Source organism: Aegilops tauschii, chromosome 2 (genome assembly GCF_002575655.3).
Source record: "Aegilops tauschii subsp. strangulata cultivar AL8/78 chromosome 2, Aet v6.0, whole genome shotgun sequence".
Lineage (NCBI taxonomy): Eukaryota > Viridiplantae > Streptophyta > Magnoliopsida > Poales > Poaceae > Aegilops > Aegilops tauschii.
In genome coordinates, this window is record NC_053036.3 from 38,044,183 (window position 1) to 38,060,775 (window position 16,593).

Below are 16,593 nucleotides of genomic sequence, written 5' to 3' on the forward strand. Positions count from 1 at the left end.
CCTTCAGGACGGGTTCGGGGAGAGGATGGAGGTTGCCGGGCGCGGGTTGGTGGCGCGGTGCTGGGCGCCGCAGGTGAAGGCCCTGGCGCACCCGGCTACATGTGCCTTCTTGACGCACTGAGGGTGGAACTCGGTGTAGGAGAGCCTCACCGCGGGCGTGCCGATGGTCGGCTGGCCGCTCTCGGCGGAACAATTTTACAATGCCAAGTTGTTAGTGGAAGAAATGGGGGTGTGCTTGGAGCTGGCGCGCGGTGATGTGGCTTCCAGAGCCCTCGCTACAGTAGTGGAAGTGGTGCTAGCTTCATTGCAGGAAGTCCACCATGGTGATGTGGCCGTTGGCGTCATTCCTTTCCTTTTGGTCTGACTCACCGTTGAGGAATTCAAGTGGAGCCGTGATTCGATCTCGCAAGGTTCGCTGCGGCCTGGCTCCTCCCCAAGGTCACATATGGCAAGGCATAAGCAGGCTCTAGGTGAAAGCCATGTTCTTTGGCGGGGTTCATTGCCAGCGATGATGGTGCCCGTGGGTGTCATCCTCCTTGAGGCATTGTTGAAGAGTACTTCCTTCCATTGGGACATGACTGGATGGGGGTGATGTGGTGTTGGAGGTTATTGGATTGGCCGAACCTATCTCGGGTTTCGGTGGGGTGATCGTGAGCGGGGTTTACCGAATGCTTTTTGATCGACGGGGCCGATGCCTGTGACGTAAGTGTCCTCGGGCGTCGTTACCTTCTTGAAGGGTCTCCGAATATCTTGTTTACGATCATTCCGAGATGAGGTCACGTTGGGTGGTGGTGGTCTGTTTGGGTTGGCATCAGCAGCTTTTTTCCCTTTCTTTTTTTTCTTATTGTTGAATGTTTTTTGGTCAGTTTCCTTTATATGTTGGTACCTCTGTATTTTTCTCTCTCTCTACGGAGCTCCTGCCTTGCACGCCAAAAATATATAAAAAATGAACAGATCTTTTTTCTTAAATTTGGAGAAACAAACTCGACACAATAACATCTGTCACAAAACGTATGTTGAAATTCTTTTTTTTAAGCTGACACATGTGTTGTGCTCTTGCAGCAACCGAGCACAAAGTCTGCTCTCCAAATTTCCATGACACGCGGTCAGTGTGTTCTTTGTGTCCACAGGTATGCCTTACCAGATAAAACCATCAACGCCGGGCATGATGCCGAGGTTCATGAACGACGTACGTACGTGTGCTCAAGGAAACAGTGTCCGGTGACGTACTTTAATCAGCATACGTTCACAGCTAAGGACGTTCTCTATACCCACAATATACTCGTTTAGAATGTAGTAGGAATCTAGAAACAACTCAGGTGGCATGACATGTTGAAACCTACAGGGGATAGAATCACAACGAATCACGAAAAGGAAGAAAGAACCACAAGAAAATCCTCCACAAACTACAGAGGAAGCAGCGGTAGCTATATTCAATGGTCGACGATCAAGCGATGTAAACTCACTGGGGCTGTTTTCATGTGTACTCACTGGGTCTGTTCTCCAAATTCTGTTCTCAATTGGATAACATGATATCAACATTTCAAGAGTTTCTGAACCCCTGGCCCAAGGTCCTGCCCAAGGATTTGGATCCGCTGGCCCCTGATCCGTGATGTGCGGGAGGGGCCCGGGGACGGGCATGACCGGCGGCTAGTGGTAATCCGGCTAATGGCTGGCGCCGGGAAGCTCGGTCTGCCCAGGTCATCGCTGCCCTCACTGCTGCCGCGACCACGCAGGAGTCCAGAAATCCTCGTCCATGCGGACGGCGCGGCGGTCAGGTCTGTTGTCTGGCAGCCGCAGCTTCGGCGTCCTTCATGATCTGGACAGCTTGGTTGCGGTGATCCACATCCAATTGGCTGCAGTGACTCCTACGGCTCCACGATGTCGACGGTCATCGAAAAGTCTTTTTTCCAGGCTAATGGTTGACTTCGACGGTGAGGTGCAAACAATGGGCAGCGACTTGACGCAAAGGAATGGTTGTGCAACGACAGCAATCACATTGCATGTAGTTGTTGGGATCGTGGAGAAGTGGTGGCGACAACACATGAGTGACTTCGATGGTGGTGCTACTTGTGCACCTGGTCTCGAGCTCCAGGGTGAAAGCCTAGGTGTGGCCAATTGGTATACCTGGCAATGACGATGTTTTTCTTACATCGTTACCTTGTTGAAGGCATTGCTCCGTTATGCTCGGACTGATTCTCCAGTGTGAAAATCTAGATTCTAGCATTTGTTGTTGGATCCGCTGACGACGGTGCTTGAGCGCCGCTCCCTTTCTGAAGGTGTTGCTGTTGAAGAAATTCGTTGTCCATGTGGTGTCATCAGATAGTTGGTGCGGATATGGTCATTGTCGTAATTTGTCGATCGTGGATATGATCGCTTGGGTTTTAATTTTTCATCGCCTACGCATAGCTTTGGTCACATGTGACTTTGCTATTTGCTGGCGTGTTGTGTGTGTACATTGCTGTTGGCTGTGTGCATCTTATTTATGCAGAGGGCGGGTGTGTGCTTATTGTGTTTGTATCCTTTTGATGCTTCATTATAAGTTAATAAAATCCGCCCTTCTATAATAAAAAGAGTTTCTGAACCTCACGTACAAAAACGAGAACAAAAAACACCCAGATCTGGTGCTTCGACCAACACTTTCCCTTTGAGATGGTCATTCGCTATGCACCGAAATTTGTTCTATATTTTCTTCATCTATGTAAATCTCTCCACCTTACTATATCAGATAACAACTACTCTACTTAAAAACGAAAAGATCAGAAAACTTGACGTCGACAGTTCTAGCACCTTGGCACATTTGGCAACAGCTTTCCCAAAATGGCAAAAATCTGAAGAGCTATACCTTATTTTCTTGGTCAAGGATAATCACAATGTCTTGGCAACCTTGTCATATATTTGATTTTGACCAGATATCTTTGTAACATACTCCCTCTGTAACTAATATAAGAGCGTTTAGATCACTACTTTAGTATTCTAAACGCTCTTATATTAGTTTATGGAGGGAGTACATACTTTCATGAACAACATTGAACCCATCATGTGCATTTTTCAAACGGGTATGATTGCATGAAGCTTAAGCCCCATCTCTACAAGTGGACACTTGGTGACTCCTCGACCAACCGTGGACCTCATTAATTGGTTGTTGCAAGAGTACCAATGGTGTCAAATTTCTTCCCCTTCCTCTGGAGCGGCGGAAATTCAGCCATGACTTGTGTTGAAGGATGGAAGACTTCTTGTGATGCGAGTCGAGATTGTCATTAGGTTGTAAATAGATCTATTGCAATACTTGTGTGAATCCATATTATAAAAGGAGATCGATTCTTTTGATAATAAGTCGACAAATTTATATGACTCATGCGCTTATGAGTTCCATCTAAAGATGCTCATCAACAAAGGATGTAACTCTTCACAAAATGATCCTCATAACCAGTATACTCCTTCGGTTTCAAGGTACAATATGCGTATAAGATTTTTCAAGTCCAAACTTCATATATTTTGACCAAGTTTATAGAAAAATTTAAAAACATCCTATGGTATCTTTTCTGCGTTCCCGTAAAATTCATTTAAGGCGAACCGTGAATCGATTTTACGGGTTGGTAATTTAGCACGTCTGCTAGAGATGATGTAAGCAAAGACTAGCTTGGCCATATATAATTCACTCACGTGAAACGTGAAAGGCAAGATGCTTAATTGTCTGACAACTGACAGCGCAGTGAATTTGCTACTGCGTGTGCATGGGAAGACGTGACAGACATGCGGCAGTGAACAAGCCACGGAGGCAGCCCAGGATGATAGATAAGAAATTGCACGTTCAGCGACTGACACGCGGGTACCGCACCAATAAAATACTTTGAGCGCTGACCGCTGAGATTGAGAGCATCCCATTCCGAGAGAGCTTTTATTACCCTCTTCTGATCTTCTCTTCCAAACCAAGCTAACCGCCGATTCGATCGCCATGGCAGCTGAAACCGATCACCGCCGACGCGCTTATCACGTCGTGCTGTTCCCGTTCATGGCTCAGGGCCACCTTGCGCCGTTCCGCTGCCTCGCCGCCCTCGTGCGCCGTTGCCGGCCGGACGCCCGGGTCACCTTCGTCGCCACCTCCTGCACGGCCGAATCCCTCCGCGCCCACCTCGACGACGAAGGCATCGCCGTCCACGCCCTCCCCTTCAGCCCCGCCAATGCCAGCGTCCGCTCCTTCCAGCAGCTCATCGACCTCTTCCACGCCTCCGAGTCACTCCGCCCGGCGTTCCACCAGTTCATCGTGGAACTCAGACGCTCCGACCCCCTCGCCGACGTGCACGTCGTGGCGGACATGTTCCTGGCCTGAACGGTGGACGTCGCACGCGGCGACCCCGGCGTCACGCACTCCGTCGTGCTCACCAGCAGCGGCTACGGCTCGGCGCTCTACTTCTCGCTCTGGAACAGCGTCCCGCTTGTCCCCAACGACGACGATGACGAGTGCTTCCTCCTCCCGAGCTTCCCGGACATCAGCGTCCACCGTTCGCAGCTCACCGATCACCTCGCGGCGGCCGACGGCGGCGACGCGTGGTCGACCTTCATCCGCAGGCAGATCGCCGCCTTCTCCCGTGCCGACGCGCTGCTCGTCAACACCGCCGAGAAGCTCGAGCCAACGGGATTAAGCATGCTTAGGCAATGGCTCAACAATGTCCCGATATTCCCGGTCGGGCCGCTGCTCCGGGCAGCAAGATCGGCATTGCCGGAGAAGGCGACAACGAGTAGCCCCATCTTGGCTTGGCTCGGCAAGCAACCGCCAGGCTCGGTGCTGTACGTGTCGTTCGGGTCGCTGTACATGATCTCCGCGTCGCAGGCGACGGAGCTGGCAATGGGGCTCGAGAAGAGTGGACACAAGTTCCTGTGGGTGGTCCAGCCCGCCGCCGACGTGAACGGCAGCGAGTCACCGTCGTCGATCGGGCCTTCCGGACGGGTTCGCGGAGAGGATAGAGGTTGCCGGGCGCGGGCTGGTGGCGCAGTGCTGGGCACCGCAGGTTGAGATCCTGGCGCACCCGGCCACGGGCGCCTTCCTGACGCACTGCGGGTGGAACTCGGCACAGGAAAGCCTCGCCGGGGGCGTGCCGATGGTGGGGTGGCCGCTCTCGGCGGAGCAGTTCTACAACACCAAGTTGCTGTCGGAGGAGATGGGTGTGTGCGTGTGTTGGAACCGCAGCCCTCTAGTTACCTCTCCTCTCACTTGAACGGAGGTGGAAGAAAAAGAATAGTGGACGAGGTTTTCCGGCCGGCGCACGAACGCCGTCACGGGCGCACGAACGGCTCAATCCTTTTTCTTCTTTATAATGGCCACGTGGCTGCACACGGCTCATACCGACACACTTTACATCGATACACTGTGGGGGATTTTATACCCGGGTGCTCACCTGACGCACCCCTCGCTGCCTAACAACCTGGACTAATCCAGCCGGCTTTGAAGCCTGGCCACGCAGCGCCTCCGCACACAACGCGCACGCACGCACATCCCACAGGCCTGCTGCTGCACTTGGCCACTACCAGCTTGACCGCTTCCCACGCACGCACTAACACATGCATGTCCGTCTACCTAGCCTGCCCAACGGCACGCACGGACCAGACTAATTGATTCACTAACCAATTACTTACATGCATCAAGATTAGTACTAACATCAGCTGGCGCGCGGCGCCATGGCGGCCGTGACGAGGGACGAGGTGGCGGAGGCGGTGGAGAGGGTGCTCGGCGAGACGTCCGGAGTGCGCGCCGCAATGAGGCGGAAGGCCGCGGAGATGAAGGAGGTGATCGACGCGGCGAGGGACGGCGACGGCGAGCAGTCATCGCTGGGAGTGACCCAGAGGTTCTTGGACGCGATGGCACGTACGCGATGATGGGATATACGTCACGGTCCGATCAGCTGCAACCTACAATAAGATAATGATAAACAGATTTATGAATAAACAATTAAACACTACTGTAATGCATAACAATTCTTGATCATACAAAGAGTAAAGTTTGACTCCTTATTTGGCTTTTATGTTGGATAATTAGCATGTTGGGGCTAGAATTTCAAAAATTACCTCCCATAATCTAGAATAATTCGGGTACGGATATATCCACTTCCATGTCCATATTTGTGTCAAAATCTCATATCATATTTATTTTTTTAAATAAATTCTGATACGGGTAATTTCCAATTCCATTTTAGTTCGAATGTAGATGTTTCAGATACGAATATGCATTTTCTCGAATATGAATATCGGACATTTAGGATTATCCACTACCAATTTCCGCCCCTACTGTTCAATCATGAGATTTTTCGTGTATTATCAGATCAAGCTGTATATGATACTTGAGCTGAGGTTCATAATTCGGGGGCAAGTGAGTGTAAAATGGCTGCACCGGTGAGTTGAGTTGAATCCATAAAAGCACAACAATTATGTTATCGGTCCAAAAAAACATCATTTTGTATTTATTTTTTTACATAGTACAGACGCTCGTCGTACAATGCACTGAACGTACAGGGCGCCTTGGGGAGATCCGCGCCCTTGACCTTCGCGCAGATATCTGAGGGATCTCCGCTGAAGAATGGGCTCATAGATATAATTTGGAAGACTCTCTCATGGAGATCTACTCCAAGGAGGAGGAATTTTGGCGCCAGCGAGGCTCTATGAATTGGGTGCTGTTTGGTGACGCCAACACAGCTTACTTCCAAGTCATTGCTAATGGCCGTAGGAGACGCTGCTCCATTCCCCTTTTATGGGAAAGGGGTCAGCTGTTTCAAGACCCTACGCCTATCCGCTCGCTGGTTGACGACTTCTACAAGTCGTTATTTGCGGGGCGTCCTCGGGGTGGTATCGCCCTTGCCGACCATATTTGGTCGCCTAACCAACAAGTCTCCCTGGAGGAGAACGCGACCCTACTCGCCCCATTTGATGCCGCGGAAGTGGAGGCTTTTGTAAAAGCCATGAACCCGGCCTCGGCCCCGGGCCCGGATGGACTACCGGTTCGTTTTTTCCAGGCATTCTGGCCAATGGTCAAGGAGATCATCCTTGACCTATTCCGGGAATTCTCTAAGGGAACATTAGATATGTCCTGGCTTAACTACTGGGTCATCTCCTTGATTCTCAAGGTGCCGGGCGCCGCTGACATTAGGCAGTTCTGGCCTATCACAGTCATCAATGTGATATTCCGGATTTTGGCCAAGGGGTACGCCACTAGGGCGGCCCTAATCGCCCCCTGGATCCACCACCCGAACCAGTCAGCCTTCACGAAAGGCAGGTATATTTTGGATGGGATCCTCGTTCTTCACGAGGTCATCCATGAGGTCAAGAGGAAGCATCTCCGTGTTGTGTTCTTCAAGATTGACTTCCATAAAGCATACGACACCGTCCATTGGTCCTTCCTTCGGGAGGTGCTGCTCAAGCGTGGATTTGACTCCCACTGGGTTGCGCGGGTGATGCAGTTAGTGACGAGTGGCCGTACGGCTGTGAACATCAATGGGGAGATCGGGCCTTACTTCATGACTGGCCAAGGAGTACGGCAAGGAGATCCGATCTCCCCATTTCTTTTCAACCTTGTGGTCGATGCTCTAGCTTCGATCCTAGATTTGGCTAAACGGGCCGGCCAAATTCGGGGGATTTGCCCCCATCTTGTGGCCAATGGAGGTCTGACCCACCTTCAATATGCAGATGATACCATTATGATGGTGGAAGGATCGGACGAGGATATTCAGAACCTCAAGTTCCTCCTCCTATGCTTTCAAGAGATGCCGGGCCTCACGATTAACTTCGCCAAAAGTGAGGTGATGGTCCTTGGGTACTCCCAGGCGGAAGCTCAGCGAATCGCCAATCGCTTGAACTGTCGTTTGGGATCCTTCCCGACTACTTACCTAGCCATGCCAATTAGTGACACACGTCTACTGGAGAAGGACTTTCGCCCAATAATCGCCAAGTTTCAACCTAGGATGGAGCCTTGGCAGGGGAGATGGCTCTCTAAAGCCGCTCGAGTGATTCTGATGAACTCCTCCGTTATTAGCCTTTTGATGTACATAATGAGATTCTATAGTCTACATGAATCCCTTCATCATAAGGTCACCAAACTCCTCTCCAGATTCTTCTGGGCTAGAGAAAACAATAAACAGAAGTACCACATGGTGAAGTGGTCTGAGATCTGTAAGCCTAAGGACCAAGGAGGCCTGGGGGTCATCTCATCCAAGAGGATGAATATTGCCCTACTCTCCAAATGGCTCTGGCGAATTCAGACCGATGTGGGCGGTCTGTGGCTCGAGATTATCCGCGTGAAGTATCTTCGCGGGCAACCGCTGGCCTTCGCCCCTAGATCTGGAGGGTCCCATTTCTGGCAATCGGTGATCCGTCTGATGCCGGTCTTGCGCATTGGAACCTCCATTAAAGTGGGCACCGGGTCCGGCACCTTATTCTGGATTGATAGGTGGACTGGGACTCGCCCATTTGCGTATCGCTTTTATGCGTTATTCTCGATCTGTGTCCGCCTACAACTCTCTGTAGTTGTGGCTCTAGTTGACTTGGGCGCTATTGCCTTCCGCCGTACCTTCGGGGTGGTGGAGCTCGAGCAATGGGACAAATTACTCGAGTGTATTGCCCTCCACTCCCCCTCCCTTGAGCCTGATTCGCTGTCTTGGCATCTCGAGCCAAGTGGAAGATTCTCGACTAGGTCTCTTTACCAGGCGATTGTTCCCACCCCTGGGCCGGTGGAACTATCGGTGCTTTGGGAGATCAAACTCCCCTTGAAAATTCGCATATTTCTCTGGCAATGGGCCCGAGGCCGTCTCCCTTCGGGAACGGAGGTCCGAAAAAGTAATGGTCCTAGGGATGGCCTCTGCCCCATTTGTTTGGTCCCGGAAGATTGTAACCACATCTTCTTCCGGTGCCCTTCGGCGCAATTCCTACGGAGCTGCTTCCGGGAGGTGGTTGGTGGCAATTGGTGACACGACAATCTCCTGGACTTGTTTGGGGAGGTCCTTAGGCTCCCCGGCCCTAGTCGCGCCCCCATTTGGGTGGCTTTGGGTACCCTGGCATGGACCCTTTGGTGTACCCGCAATAAGCTAGTCATCGAGTGTGTGATTCCGTGCCGTGTGACTGATGCAATCTATAAAATGTGTGGCTTCTTACAGCTCTGGAGACCGCTTAGCAAGCGGCGCGACCGCGACGTCATCGACAACATCATTGTGGGTCTTCGTTCCTCGGCATCGGCTTTTGCTCCACCACCGCCACCACCTCCTGAGCCGGATTAGCTTTTTTTTAGCTTTGTTTGGGGCTTGTCCTGCTGTGCCCCCAGCATGACTTTATGACTTGTTCATACTTTGTACTAATGTGTTGGATGCTTGGTTCGTTGCTTTATAATATAAAGCGGGGGAAACCCTTTTTCTTACAATGCACCGAACGCAACGTTAATCGGTGACAAAAACACTGGACTCATGTTGACCCATGTTTTTGACGTGGCAAAACTATGACGGGGCTGGGCTCAGTGGCTGACGGCCGTTAACCAGCTCGGTCGGACGCACCCGTTAGGGTAAGCCGACCATGAATTAAGGTGCACCCCGCCCCATTCTTCCCTCTATCTCCCCTCACTTCTTGGTGAAGGTCCGATTGTGCTGTGTGGTGGTTGCTTCGGGGCCTCACGTTCAGATCAAATGGGCTCAGGCGATAGGCGTGATGCGCCGGTCTGGCGGTGGCGTTGGCTGCTCTAAGTCGTGTGGAAGGGGGGTGGCGGCGCGTGGTGGCCAGGGCATCGGCCCTGGTGCGTGGCGTTCATTTCCAGGCGGATTTGCAGTGGTTAATGCTGTTCTCGATCTGTCCGGGAGCGGCTTGGCGCCATGGTGGTGGTAGCATTGTGTGCATCGTTGTGGCTTCCAAAGCCCTCACTCCAGTAGTGGAGGTGGTGCTGGCGTCAATGCAGACAGTCCACCATGGTGATGTGGCCGTTGACGTCATTCCTTTTTTTGGTTTGGCTCGCCGTCACGGAATCCAAGCGGAGCTATGGCTGATCTCGCAAGGTTCATTGCAGTCTGGTTTGTTCATTGCGGTCTGGCTTCACCCTAGGGTCAGAGATGGCGAGGCATAAGGCTTAGGGCGAAAGCCTTGTTCTTCGGCGGAGGTCGTTGCCGGTGATGTTGGCACCCATGGGTGTCCTCCTCCTTGAGGCATTGTCGAAGAGTACTTCCTTCCATTGGGACATAACCGGGCGGAGGGGAAGTGGCATTGGAGGTTGTGGATTGGCCAAATCCATCCCGGGTTTCGGTGGGGTGATCATGCGCGGGTCTAGAAGAAAACTTTTTGGTCGATAGTGGTCGATGCCTGTGACGGCGAGGTCCTCAGGCGTAGTTACATTTTTGAAGGCGTCTCCGAAGATCTTGTTTGCTATCAATCTGCGACAAGGTCACGGTAGATGTGGTGGTCTGTTTTGATTGGCTTCAGCAGTTGTTGTTTTTTCTCTTTCTTTTTTTCCATGTTTTTTAGTCAGTTTTTCTTATAAACTGGCAACCTCTGTATTTTATCTCTCTTAATGAAGTCGGCGGAGCTCCTGCCTTGCACGTCAAAGAAAAAAACTGAATAGATCTTTGTTCCTAAATGTTAGAGATTCAAACTTGACAGTCTGTCACAAAACGTCTGTTGAAATTCTTTTCTTTAAAAGCTGACACATTTGTTTTTTTCCTGGGAGATAGCTGATACATGTGTTGTGTCCTCTTGCAGCAACCGAGCACAAAGTCTGCTCCCCAAATTTCCATGACATGCGGTCATTGTGTTCTTCGTGTCCACGGGTATGCATTATGTCTTGGACGGCGTACGTGTGCTCCAAGAATCGGTGTTTGGTGAGGTACTTTAGTTTAGTCAGTGTAGGTTCACAACTGAGGACGTTCTCTGTACGCACAGTATACACGTTTAGAAGGTAGTGGGAATCTAGAAACGTGCCATGCCATGTGTGTTGAAACCTACATAAGGGATAGAATCACGACGAATCGCAAAAGAAAAAAAAAGAACCACAAGATAATCCTCCACAAACTACGGAGGATCAGCAGTGACTATTCAATGGTCAACCATCAAGAGATGTAAACTCACTGGGGCTGTTCTCCAAATTCTGTTTTCATCCGGTACCATTAACTTGACCTCAGCTCTCAATTGGATAACATGATATCAGCATTTCAGGAGCTTGTGAACTTCAGGAGCCACTCTTGCAAAAAGGAAAAGAAAAACGATACAATCTTGTGCTTCGACCAGCAGTTTTTGTTCGAGATGGACGCTTCCGAAATTTGTTCTACCTTTTCTTCATCCATCTAATTCTCTCCACCTTATTATGTCAGATAACAACTCCCTGAAAACTAAAAGATCAGAAAACTTGACGCAGACAGTTCTAGCACCTTACTTGGCACATTTATTGTTGATTGTTGGTTTTATGGTAGTTAGCCAGTCTTTCCGGCTGGTACCTTATTTGGCACATTTGGCAACAGCTTTCCCAAAATGGCAAAATCCGAAGAGCTATATACATTTTTCTGGTCAATGATAATTATGTTGTCTTGGAAACCTTGTCATATACTTCTTCCGTCCGGAATTATTTGTCGCGGGAATGGATGATGTATCTAGATGTATTTCAGTTCTAGATGCCTTCATTTTTGCGACAAACAATTTGTGGCGGAGGGAGTATTTGATTCTGTCCAAATATTTTCGCAACGTAAACATATTTTCATGAACATCATTGAATTCATCACCTGCATTTTCAAAATGGGCATGATTACATAGAATATGAAAAAGAAAAAGATAATCCCCCCAAAGTCATCTATCATATTTGTTGACAATAACGGTTTCAATTGCCTGGTGGCTGCTAGCTCCTCAAAATAAGCAAACGTTATATTAAGATATGTTAGTAGATCCTATAGGAAGCATTCTGCTTTCTCGATCTTTTGATGGCGTCTCTTTGATCTCGTGTTCCTAACACACCAGGAATGCCTCTCATACTTTTTTCGGGTAGACACCCAGGCTAGGGGTTGTAGATAAGTTGTTCATGTCCATCTCTATGAGCAGACACTTGGTGAGAGTCCTCGACCAACCGTGGACCTAATTAATTGGTTGTTGCAGGAGTACCAACGATGTGATTTCTTCCTCTTCCTCTGGAGTGGCGAAAGTTCAGCCACGATGTGACATTGCATGATGAAGGATGGAAGACTTTGAGTTTGTGATGCGAGTCGATATTGTCATTAGGTTGTAAATGCATCTATTGCAATACTTCGGTGACTCCATAATATAAATGGAGATTGACAGCTCTGAGAATAAATCGACCGATTTATATGACTCATGCGCATATGAGCTCCAGCTGAAGTTGTGCATCGAAGAAGGACGTAACCTTTCACCAAATGATCCTTATAGCTAGTATACTCCTTCGGTCTCAAGGTACAATGCGTATAAGATTGTTCAAGTCAAAACTTCATAAACTTTGGTCAAGTTTATAGAAAAATTTAGAAACATCCACACTACCAAGACAACACCATTAGATATATCATGAAATATATTTTCACATGATATATGTTTGATATTGTATATATAAATATATTTTCTAGAAATTTGGTAAAACTTTGTGTAGATAGATTTCATGAAAATCAATGTGCACTATATTATGAGATGAAGGGAGTCGCTCTTACGCGGGGCTAAAGTATCCTTGCCCGTGACTTCTATAGACAAGTCGCTATTATGGCCATCCGATCTTCATAGGAAGAGATCAGGGTAGTTGTCTTCAGATTGATGTGTAACAAATACAAGGTAAGTAGGTAACGATACCTCTCTCTATAAGGTCAAGTTTTCTAAGCTTCTCGCCGAGATGGAAGAACTAGCCACATCTGTCAGCTTTGCCCAAGGATCAACACAAAGTTTATGGACACAAGAATAACACACATGCAAGAATTTTTTGGTGCTCGGCTGGCGCTTCTTAGTCGGAGCGTTTTTTTCCTTCTCTATTTCTCATGGGACACAAATGAACTCGTTACAAAGGCTTAAATAATGAAACATGCAACACACGCCAGCCCTGTTACACACAACGGCTTGATCCGGGTTTTTTTTTTTTTTTTTGCTCTCCACTAACTGCAAGTACACACATCCTGGCTTGTGCAGCATCTCCACAACGGCCGCACGAACCCAGCACCCATGCAGCCGGCCATACTAACAAACTCCTAGCCAACTAACAATGCATGCAACAAAATAATGGTGCAACAATATTAACCCAACAAGGTCTGGTGGCCTCAAGTCTTTGGGGAGGAAGAAGAAGATAGAGAGGAGAGGATACTGTTAGCGTGTTGTATATGTTGTATACGTACTCTGTATTGTACCTTTGTTGTATGACTTGGTCGTGATGTAACTCTCTCCTAGTCTCTAGGATCTGGATAGGGCCATGCACGCCTAGGACGTGCCTAACTTCCTGGAGCCGTTGAGGTCTCCCTCCTATATGTAATCTCTCTGTGAGCTAATGCAAGTGTACACACAATTCATCCCATAACTGATACACCAGTTAGCTGATTAAACTTCTCTGCCTCCACACACATATGTCAGCCGTTGTACAGTGTCATTTCCCACTATACTTCTTTGCCTCCATGCACACATGCGAGCGGTTATACGGTGTCATTTCCTACTACACTTCTTTGCCTCCACACACGCATGTCAGCCATTATACATTGTCCTTTCCCACCGCTGTCTTGCTTGTGAGCTCGTCATTTATGGGTTGGCTCTTATATTCTGTGGCGGCCCAACGAGCTTGCGCTGGCTCTCTCCTCGGCCTTCTTGGCCCGTTTCAGATGCCTCTTATGTTGTCTCTGTCACATGACATGAATGTCGCGACACACGATGATGTGAATGTTTTGTTACTTCGGTATTACTTTTCCTAAATGGACTTTTTCAAAATTTAAGCACTTCACTGGCTCCCGGAAAAACTTATTCCCACGTCTGGCCTTTCCTTGTCGTGACTAACAAAATAGGCAAGACATTTACACGTTACACCACCAAATCAACCGACGCCTTTGAATTAGGGCTTTGTCGGGTTGTCCGTCCCCTCGCCGGCATGGGAAAGGTCTAACGCTCATGTCCATTCCGCGTGCCGTGGTATTCGAGAGAAAAAAAAATCCGCGTGTCGTGGTCATAGCCTCTGGCATTGCCCAATAGAGTGGCTGAGAAGTCGCTCAGAGCCTGTGTTTGCGGCCAAGTTTCTCGGACCCCTTAGGCAAATTTCAGAGTTTATGATTTTTTTTAATTTGACATGACAATTCGCTAAGCATACCAAATGAAAAAGAAGCGCTTAATCACATGTTGTGTCATTATCCAGTTTGATGCCATACAATGCGGCGTCTCCTTAACGAGGCGCAACCAAATTGTCAGCAACCATTACGAGCCATACAGTTTGACTGCAACCACAAAATACGCTCGGCAAAAAGGTGGACACTTGATAAAGAGCACGATTCCAGCAGTGGATGTTGTGCGCTTGTTGGGTTACGCTACAGCGTGAAGCCGCCCTGATCGTAGCGATGATCTTACATCTCGTTGGGGGAGTTTGCTAGCACATATCATGCCGGGGAAGTTCCGAGTGAACATTCTCAAGGCATTCGTGTGCAAAAAAACAATTTAAGGTGATAAACTGAAAGCCTGTTGTACGTGAGAGAAGTCACTGGTTCGGTTCGACCAGAGAGAGGACCCTAGTCACCTTGGCAACGAATTCAAGGCAACAAACGGGTAAAGAAAATTACACATCACCAGGCACGTAAAGGCGCACCCCAACCCATACTTGCGACCCTTCACACACAATGACCGACCTAACACTAACTAGTTTTTCTTCGAGACTATATATCTATGCTGGCTTAATTTCTCGGATGTGCTCATAGAAGTGAGTGAAGTCTATTTTGAACCCTGAGGTTGTAGAGCATGTCATGAATGAACCTTGACGTCCAAATCCCTGAAATTGATACCCTGACTTCTTCAATCCCGGTCGTTTTTTACCTTTAGGCCGTATCCAAACAGAAAAGGCCGGGATGAGTGAATTATGCAGCACATGTTTTGGGGGTCCACCTGTCAGCATGAGAAAGAGGTAGAGAAATATTAAATATTTAAATTTTAAACCAGAGAACTCCGGGTTTGAGTCGTGCACGTCCTAAGCCTGCGCTGGTGCATGCGCACGCTGCTTCGTCGCCGAACCTGGCTGTGGCACTGCGAATGGAGCAGGCGGCGACGGGGATCATGGAGACGTGCCTGAGTGCGGCTACCCGTGCGTGGCCTAATGTCGTTGTTGACTAGGCCCCGATCGCTCCACGGCGACTACTTTCCGGCGGTCGAATGCGTACGTACACTGGCGAAGTAGTATGACATGTGGATTGCTTTTCGGCGAGACGTGCAAATACACAAGCCACGCTTGATCGATTCTTTCAGGAGAAAACACTAACGTACGTAGCAAGCTGGCTACCAAAGCTTGCTGTATTGATCTTGAGGCTAGCTAGTTGATCAATGGGGCAATATTTTCGTTTTGCCAGGTAGCTAGCTATGCACGTATAGCAAACTACCACTCGACAATCCTTGATTGATCTGACGTAGCCGCTGATCCGCCAAGTACCGGCGTCCTCCGGTCCTCGAGTCACCGTCACCGGCGAGTGCTCCACTGGCAGCCCCACGTCGCCGCGCAGGGATGGAGGAGCAGAAGCAGTCAACAGTGAGGTGGCCTGCGGGTTTAAAGCAGCTGGACGGGCGGCCAGTGAAGGCGGTCATCGGCGCAGACCGTGGAGGCGCGGTCGTCGGCCGTGCATGCCCTGCGCGTGCTCGGGAGGAGGGAGAAGGGAGATGAAGGAGGAAAGAGAAGAAGGCGGCGGCGCTACGGTGTCCTCGCCGGTGACGGCGAGCCGTGCTTGCGTGGGGCAGTGGTCGAGCGCGAGCTCGCCAGGGGCACGGGCGGGGTCGAATGTCTCTGGCGGCGGCGGATCGAACGGGAACGGGAGGAAGGAGATGGACTAGGCAGGGGAATTTTTTTAGGTATGGAGAGGCTAGTCAATAACTTGGTCAAAGATAGCAATCCCGGTCCGTGAATGCAACGTCATCAAATCCACTCCTTAAACTGCCTGAAGGTTTATTTAGACCGGGATCGATAAGGTTAGGGTACCAATTTCAGGGATTCAAACGTCGAGGTTCATCTACGTCGTGCTCTACAACATTGAGGTTTAAAACAGACTTCACTCCATAGAAGTAGGGTTTAGTCTTATTAGAACTAAAACCAAGTATATAATGTGCGTTTTCAGTACTACTAGGTGTGAGGAGGAGGAGGTTAGCCTTGATGGGTAGGTGGTGCCTCAGAAGGACACATTTCGATATTTGGGGTGAACGGTGCAGGAGGATGGGGGTATTGATGAAGATGTGAACCATCGAATCAAAGCCGGATGGATGAAGTGGCGCCAAGCTTCTGACATTATCTGTGACAAGAGAGTGCCACAAAATCTAAAAGATAAGTTCTACAGGACGGCGGTTCGACCCGCAATGTTGTATGACGCTAAGTGTTGGCTGACTAAGAGGCGACATGTACCATAGTTAGGTGTGGCGGAGATGCGTATGTTGAGA

At 49.3% G+C, this 16,593-nt stretch overlaps 1 pseudogene; it reads left to right on the forward strand.

Annotated features, from left to right (window-relative positions):
• The first annotated feature begins 3,639 nt into the window (after positions 1-3,639).
• On the forward strand, positions 3,640-5,390 carry LOC120961942 (crocetin glucosyltransferase 3-like; annotated as a pseudogene).
• The last annotated feature ends 11,203 nt before the right edge of the window (positions 5,391-16,593 follow it).